This window comes from Xyrauchen texanus, chromosome 31, assembly GCF_025860055.1.
Source record: "Xyrauchen texanus isolate HMW12.3.18 chromosome 31, RBS_HiC_50CHRs, whole genome shotgun sequence".
Classification (NCBI taxonomy): Eukaryota; Metazoa; Chordata; class Actinopteri; order Cypriniformes; family Catostomidae; genus Xyrauchen; species Xyrauchen texanus.
Window position 1 is genome coordinate 15,708,125 of NC_068306.1, and position 7,578 is coordinate 15,715,702.

Genomic DNA, 7,578 nt, shown 5'->3' on the forward strand with positions numbered 1-7,578 from the left:
TATGAAGGTTTATGAAGGTTTATGAAGGTTTATGAAGGTTTATGAAGGTTTATGAAGGTTTATGTTTCCACTGTTTCTATGTTTGCGCCGTTGCCTGTCCTGCCATGTTTTCTTAGTTCCGTGTTCCTCCGTGGTTGTTCCTTATGTTTATATTTTGGTTATCCCCTCGTGGATGTTTTGTTTGTTCCCAATGTTTTGTTTTATTCTGTGTTTATTTAATAAAAGAACCTGCAAGTAGATCCTCGCCCTTCGTCTGCCTTCACCTCCTCGTCTGCAGTTCATAACAGAACGACCGACCCACAATGGATCTAGCGGTTCTTCAGGCGAGCTGTCGCTTGTTGAATTTGAGACAGGAGAGCCGTCCGGTGGAGCATCATATCCGTGACTTTCTGGAGCTGGCGAGTGCCGCAGACTTCCCTGACTCCTCCCTGGTGGTTTTCTTCAAGGATGACCTGACCAGTTCGCTCAGGGAGCGGTTGCCACCGGCAACGCGTGGCTGGACACTCCACGATTTTGTGGAGGAGACGCTGCTGGTATGCAGCTCGCTATTCACTGTGGATGTTGTGGAGGAGGATCCTGCCTCTCCTCCCACAGTGGTGACCCTCCAGTCGTCCATGGCTCGTCCTGTTTCGCCTGCCCCACCTGCCAGCAAGCCAACCCCCACGCCTGCCTTGATTAACGAGCCAGCGCTGCCAACTTCGTCCGCTCGGAGGAAGAGGAGAAGAAAGGCTTCCGCTTCCCACCTCACGCCAGCCACGGTCAGCGAGCTAGCGCCTATGCCAGCCACCTCCTGAGCCACCCATGGCTCTGCCATCTGGGTCTTCCATGGCTCCACCCTCGGAGTTCCCCATGGCTGTCCTGTGTCCGCCCCCCATGCCTCCTGAACCTGTCCCTGTCCTATGGCCACCTCCCAGGCCTCCTGAACCTGTCCCTGCCCCTGGGACTTCCTGCCTGCCCCCTGTGCCCCCTTGGACTTCCGGCCTGCCCCCTGTGCCCTCTTGGACTGCCTGCCTGCCCCCTGTGCCCCCTTGGACTGCCTGCCTGCCCCCTGTGCCCCCTTGGACTGCCTGCCTGCCCCTTGTGCCCCCTTGGACTGCCTGCCTGCCCCTTGTGCCCCCTTGGTCTGTCTGTCTGCCCCTTGTGCCACCTTGGACTGTCTGTTTGCCCCTGGTGCCCTCATTTTGTTTTTTGTCACGTATTTTTTGCTTTAGGATCGTCTGGAATCCGATCCTTTGTGGGGGGGATTCTGTCCCCTGTTTTGTTTTATTCTGTGTTTTCGTGTTTATTTAATAAAAGATCCTGCAAGTAGATCCTCGCCCCTCGTCTGCCTTCACCTGCTCGTCTGCAGTTCATAACAGTGATCTTATGCAAGGGTTGGTCGCTTAAAGGCAAACTCCATATAAACTTTGCTACAATTATCCTTTTAAGCAATTTTAACTGGTGAGAACATCTGTAATAGTTTTGTTTGCTAAACTGTGCCGGGAGGGCAGTATGTCAAAACACTTTTAATCGTGGACTGTGGGGACATTAAAAAGCACTTACTTTCTCACGCAATGGACATCTCGCAGGATCAAGATGGCAAAGGTCCAGTCGATAGTGACAGCGAGCTTTGTGACATTGGTCGGGATATCTCGAACATTATGCAGCGCTGACAAAAATCTAGGCCGACATGGAAGGCCTCACAGAGATACGTCGAGCAATAATATCTATGGAGATTAAACTTTCCATCCTTTTTACAAGAATTGATGATGCGGTAAAATGGGTTGAGTTTCTCGAGTCGCCTGAAAGAGAGCTACAGGCTTACCCACCTGCTTCCAAGGCTGATATGGTATTGGTGTGGGAAAAACTAGAGGATATGGAAAATCGGAGCAGGCATAATAATGCTCCTTTCATTGGAATCTCAGAGGGATAGGAAGATCAACAAAATATGGTGACGTTTTTGGACCGTCTTATCCCAAATTTGATCGACACAGCAGGCCACCAGCTGAAAATTGAGCGCACCCAAAGAGTTTTCGGTCAGCTTTCCGGGGCGCGTCACAGATACTGATCTACCCTGGCAAGATTCTTGCGGTCGGCTGACAGAGATATTATTCTACAAGTGGTGAGGAACAAAAAGATGTGCTGGGAGGACCACACCATTATGGTTTTTCAGGACTTTGCTAGGTTGACTTGATACGGATTCAAAGAGTGTAAAAATTTGCTGTACCAACAGAAGGTAAGCTTCACACTGATCTATTCGGCTGAGAATTGACGGCAAGGATGGACGTCACAACAAGCTATGGCCTTCATTAAATCAATGGTGCGAGTGGGTAATTTTGCCTGCATTTGTGTGGCTCGCTGTGCATGGCACCGCAGAGACTCTGCATGTGGAGGCTCATGCTACTCTCTGTGATCCCCGCACAACTTACCACGTGCCCCATTATGAGCAAGAACCACTAATAACCACTAAACCCATGTGACTCTAACCTCCCTAGCAACCGGGCTGCTTGGGAGACCTGGCTCGAGTCACTCAGCCCATCCTGGTTTCGAACTCGCGACTCCAGGAGTGGTAGTCAGCATCAATACTCGCTGAGCTACTGTGAAATAATTAATGCTTCTCAACAACTTCTCTGGTGATGTGATGTAATGTGTAATAATGAAGGCCTCTTTTAAACTTCTTTTGTTGGGTAGCTGCAGCTGCTCATTGTTCTAAAGATGTTCTAAAGGAATGTGTTTCTTGTCTCTACTCTCACGTTTCACACGTAACTCAAACATGTATGTCACCCCCATATAAGGTAAAGAACTATTTCATTGGTGGGGTCCAGTGGAATGTGGTTTTTCTGGACCATATAACAGAATGCTGAACAAATAAACTTTGAAGAAGGATTTGATACCATTGGGTGTCTGTCATTTCTTTCTTCCCTCAGCTGAGACGTATTGAGACGGGGATTGCAGATCAACAAACTAAAGTAAATACATTGGATGACAAAATTATCTAACAGCTACCCAGGCCCCCACTTCCATAGAATTATTAATTCTTTCTCCATATTTTTAGTATATAAGGTGAATTAGTTTAAATTGGAAGCTCTTGCTCTGACAGCATATTGCCCTGCCATGGCTTTTCAACCTGGCATGTTTCAATGGCCAAAACAAAGCAATAGGTATTTAGGTAATTTTATTTCCAGAAAATTTTAGAGATTTAGTCAGAGTTCTTTTTGACCCATTAATGAAAAGTTTCTCATACGATGTGGATAGGTGAGATAAGCTTTTGCTTCACTGCATCTAGGAGTGGTGGTGGCGTAGTGGGCTAATGCACACACTGTTAATCAGAATGTTGCTGGTTTGAGCCCCACAGCCACCACCATTGTGTCCTTGAGCAAGGCACTTAACTCCAGGTTGCTCTGGGGATTGTCCCTGTAATAAGTGCACTGTAAGTCGCTTTGGATAAAAGCGTCTGCCAAATGCATAAATGTAAATGTAATGCATCTGACTATGGCATGGAAGGTCAATGTTATAAAAATTAATTGTATCCCCAAATTCAATTATCTACTACAGTATCTGCCTCTAGAAGGTCATCTTTCTTATTTTAAACAATTTGATAGAATCAAGTGTTTTATTTGGAATGGTAAATGGCCTCGGTAGCAATTCAGTAAGTTACATCCTCCACAAAATTTGTTTTTAGATGTATGCATTTAATCTCAGACACCTGATTCATTGGTCTATTCCACCTGAGAGAGCCCATCACAGGTACATTATTGAATGGGTGGTTCTTACCCCAATCTCACCATTGCAAAGTTTTTCTATCAAATTGCCTAGAGAAGTAAAAATCCATCCCATTATTTTGACACAGACGTACAGAATGAAAAAAGGTTTCTCATATGTTTCATTTTGTTACTTATATGGCTGAACCCCAAATTATGCATTAACAAGTCCCCTTTTTGCTGGAAAGAATGGATTGAGAGGTGTGTTGCTACACTTAGTAACCTTTATGAAAACAGAGCTTTGAGATCATTCCAAAATATAACCCAGCAATTTGGGATTTCTAGGTCTCAATTTTTCAGGTATTTACTGTACAGTTGCGCCATCTACTTTGTGGTAGTTCACACCCTCCTAAAGCTGCATATACTCTCTGTGTGGTGCTCACAGCTTTTGGAAAGGGGCATGAAGCATCAGTGTATTTATTCCTCATTGATTCAGAGTCTTGGTGACAGGGCCTTAACAGCTCTTAAGAGGTTGTGGGAAAGAGATTTGAACTTGGTACTGGAGGATGGGGAGTGGGAAAGTATTTAAAAATATATTAAAACTATGTGTAGGGATGCAAGGGTATGCCTTATTCAGTTTAAGATTTTGCATAGTTTCTATTGGACTCCCTCTGGATTGTTTAGGCTTGGTTTAAAAGACTCTCCAACCTGCTGGCGATGTCACTTGGAGGATGGAGACATGGTCCATGATGTAGTTCTGGACTAAGATTCAAGAATTCTGGGTAAGAGTCCAGACATTTTTCTGTGAGGTTTTAGATACTCACATTTCATTCTGCCCCAGAATATGTATATTGGGTGATGGGGCGGTCATTAAAGTAGGTGACAAATTTACAAAAAGCTGAGTCCAAACTAGTGTAATGATTGGCAGACAGGTAATTCTTTGAGGATGGAATCAGTTGGTGTTATAATGAGAGATAAGTAGATTCTGTGTGTATGTGTTCTGTCTATTCCATATTTCACTAAAGAATAAATAAAAATGTTAATAGCAAGAAAATGAAAACTTAGGGAAAGGAAGACAAAAATCCATCATATCATTCAGAGTTTGAGTGGGAATGGTGAGAGAAAAGAGATCAAAAATCTGTTTCTCATTTTTTTATATAACATTTTGAATATTTTGTCTTTGCTACTCCAAAAGCAATCATTACTTGAGATGATTAACGGATTCTGCTCAAACAATAATATGAAAACATAGTGAGATATAACTTACATATTTCCCCCCATCAGAGACATTGTTTCAATACAGACCTCATTATTTTGTTTTATTTCAAATACAAGAAGAGTCTTATAAAAAGCAATTACTAACCACACTCGATAAGTAGGCTACATACATCTATATTAGAAACGAGAGGAGGGTCATGACTCTTTGTTATGTTTGTATTTTGCAGGAGCACTATTACCATTTATTCCAAAACTGAAATAAATTTGAGAGCTCATGTAATACAATATTTGTAGATTAAAGTAAATACTTTACATTCTTGTAGCAGAAGAGTTAATCATTTATAAGACAATACAAAAGGCGGCTTTAGAATACAATGTATTGTTTACTACCATATTATTGATCTTAAGTCAATCATTGGCATACAGTCCATTACATAAGTGAATTTGTCAATCAGTGGGAGATTTATTATGAGGGCTTGTTTAAGGGCCTGTCAATTTACACCTACGTCAGACGTCTCGGGTGTGTTGCGTCGTAAACATAAAATGTTTAGGTCACTGTGTCAAGTTAAATATAGTTTAATACTCAATCTTTAAACTCATCTTGAGATGCCTCGGATCACATTTGCGCTCCTTCGAGTGTTTTGAACGCAAGAACGTAACACATGTTTGTGTTGATCTGCCTAATGAAGTGTTTTCTTCACTCTATAAACTGCGCGTTGCTCATACAGCTGAAATTTCACTTACTGCCCTCTGGAGTAAACAGGTGTTACTACAAGCTTGCATTTCTCAGGAATCTTCCTTATTATGGTCCGTGGGCATGCTATTAATTGTGTTAATTTTTTTAACGCGTTATTCTTGGTAAAATTAATCGCACTGAATTAATGCGTTAAATCGACAGCCCTAATACATTCATATTTATAGTGCATTCTACAGTCTACACTCCATAATGACTCCTTTCTGGATGTAAAAAAAAACAAATATTAAGTGAATATAAATTTTAGGTATTTAATAAATATGATTTGATAATTTTTATTGTTAGTTAGCATGTTTAATACAACATTTTAAGTCAAGGCACAAGCTGAATAGTCAATTAAGAGCAAATGATTTATCATTGCAATAAATGTCCGAATAGTCTAATAATTGTTCTAATAATCATTAGATTAGACGATTATCAAAATAATGGGCTCTGGGACGGTTGAGGCCACAGGTGTGGGCGCTGGGACAGTCGAGGCAGGCTTAGAGCAAGGATCCGTGGCAGGCTTGGAGCAAGGAGCCGTGGAAGGCTTGGAGCAAGGAGCCGAAGATGCAGGTTTTGGCACAGGATCCCAACATAATCCACTATGAAAGGGGAACCACAAATTTCCAGAGCCTTCTCAATTTATTCACCGAGCATCCAGTGAGCATCAGCCAGAGGCATCAGTTCCTTCAGTGCACTAGTCAGACCGGTCCGGAAAAAACCCACATGAGAGTTGTCTGGATAGTGCACTAAATTCACTAAGAACTCACGGATGTGATCCTCAACTGGACGGTCCTCTTACTTGAGAAGCAGAATTCGGACAGCCGCTAGATCCATGTTGGGTCAGTTCTTCTGTATTGAATGGTTGCTGAGATGAGACAGGAGATGTAGGATCTATTTGCAGGATTTAATTAAAAAAAAAAAAAAAAAAAAAAGAAGACAGTGAAACAACAAACGGGAAATCAAAAAAACAACAAACAAGAACTGACAAAGGAATGCAATAATTAAAGGGTATTTATATAAACAAAAGATAATGAGGGAATGGAAAACAGGTGAGAACAATCAGGAACATCACGGAAACCAGTGACACAAGTCGGCAGCACAACTTGTGAGCAAAATGAGAAACAAGTGTTTTTTTCCAAAATTGGTGATTTCCGCTTTTTTGCAGAATCTGTTAGTTGAGATCATGAAGAAGCCTCTCCATGTTTGAGATAACAGTATTGGTATATTTAAAAGCGTACATTTTGAGGTTGAAATCGGCTTGTTTTTCGGAGATTCTAGCATGCAGTAGGGGCGTGTCATTGTCTGTGTGTATTTCCGTACTGAATAGCCGCGGCGCTTTTGCCCCCGCCCCTAAAAGCGTGGCTACTTATTATGCAGCGCTCTAGCCGGCTCTATCTGATATCAAAATTCAATGAAGATGGACGCCGCAAAGAATGTCGCAGACGAGCTGAACCGTGGGTCGTTACAACGAAAATGTTTTGAAGTACTTCTTCGACAAGCCGGATGCTTATGAACAAGCGTTCACTGATTCTGAAGACGATCTGAGCGACGATGAAAGTGGCATGAGAAGACTGAATAATATCCCTAATCTACAACTGAGCGAAGATGAAGACGAGGAAGAATGTATCGGACTGGCGTCATGCGAATTATTGGACATTTAGAGGCAAACAGACGCACAGTGCAAACTTCGGAGATGGTTACATCCACAAAGAAGACCCCGACAAAGAGAAAGTGTGCCCGAACTACTTATTTCATTGGAGGCAACGAGATCTGCAAGAATACTTTTCTGTTTCTTATGGGGTGAGTTTCCATAAACATCAAAGTTTGTCGCTTTTTGTTCATTCTAAGAACACGTACACGTTATCTCATGTTTAGTCCATGTTTACAGGGGAGCTTTACATGGGGTATGGCTTATCTAAATGAGATGTAAATGAGCCCTAT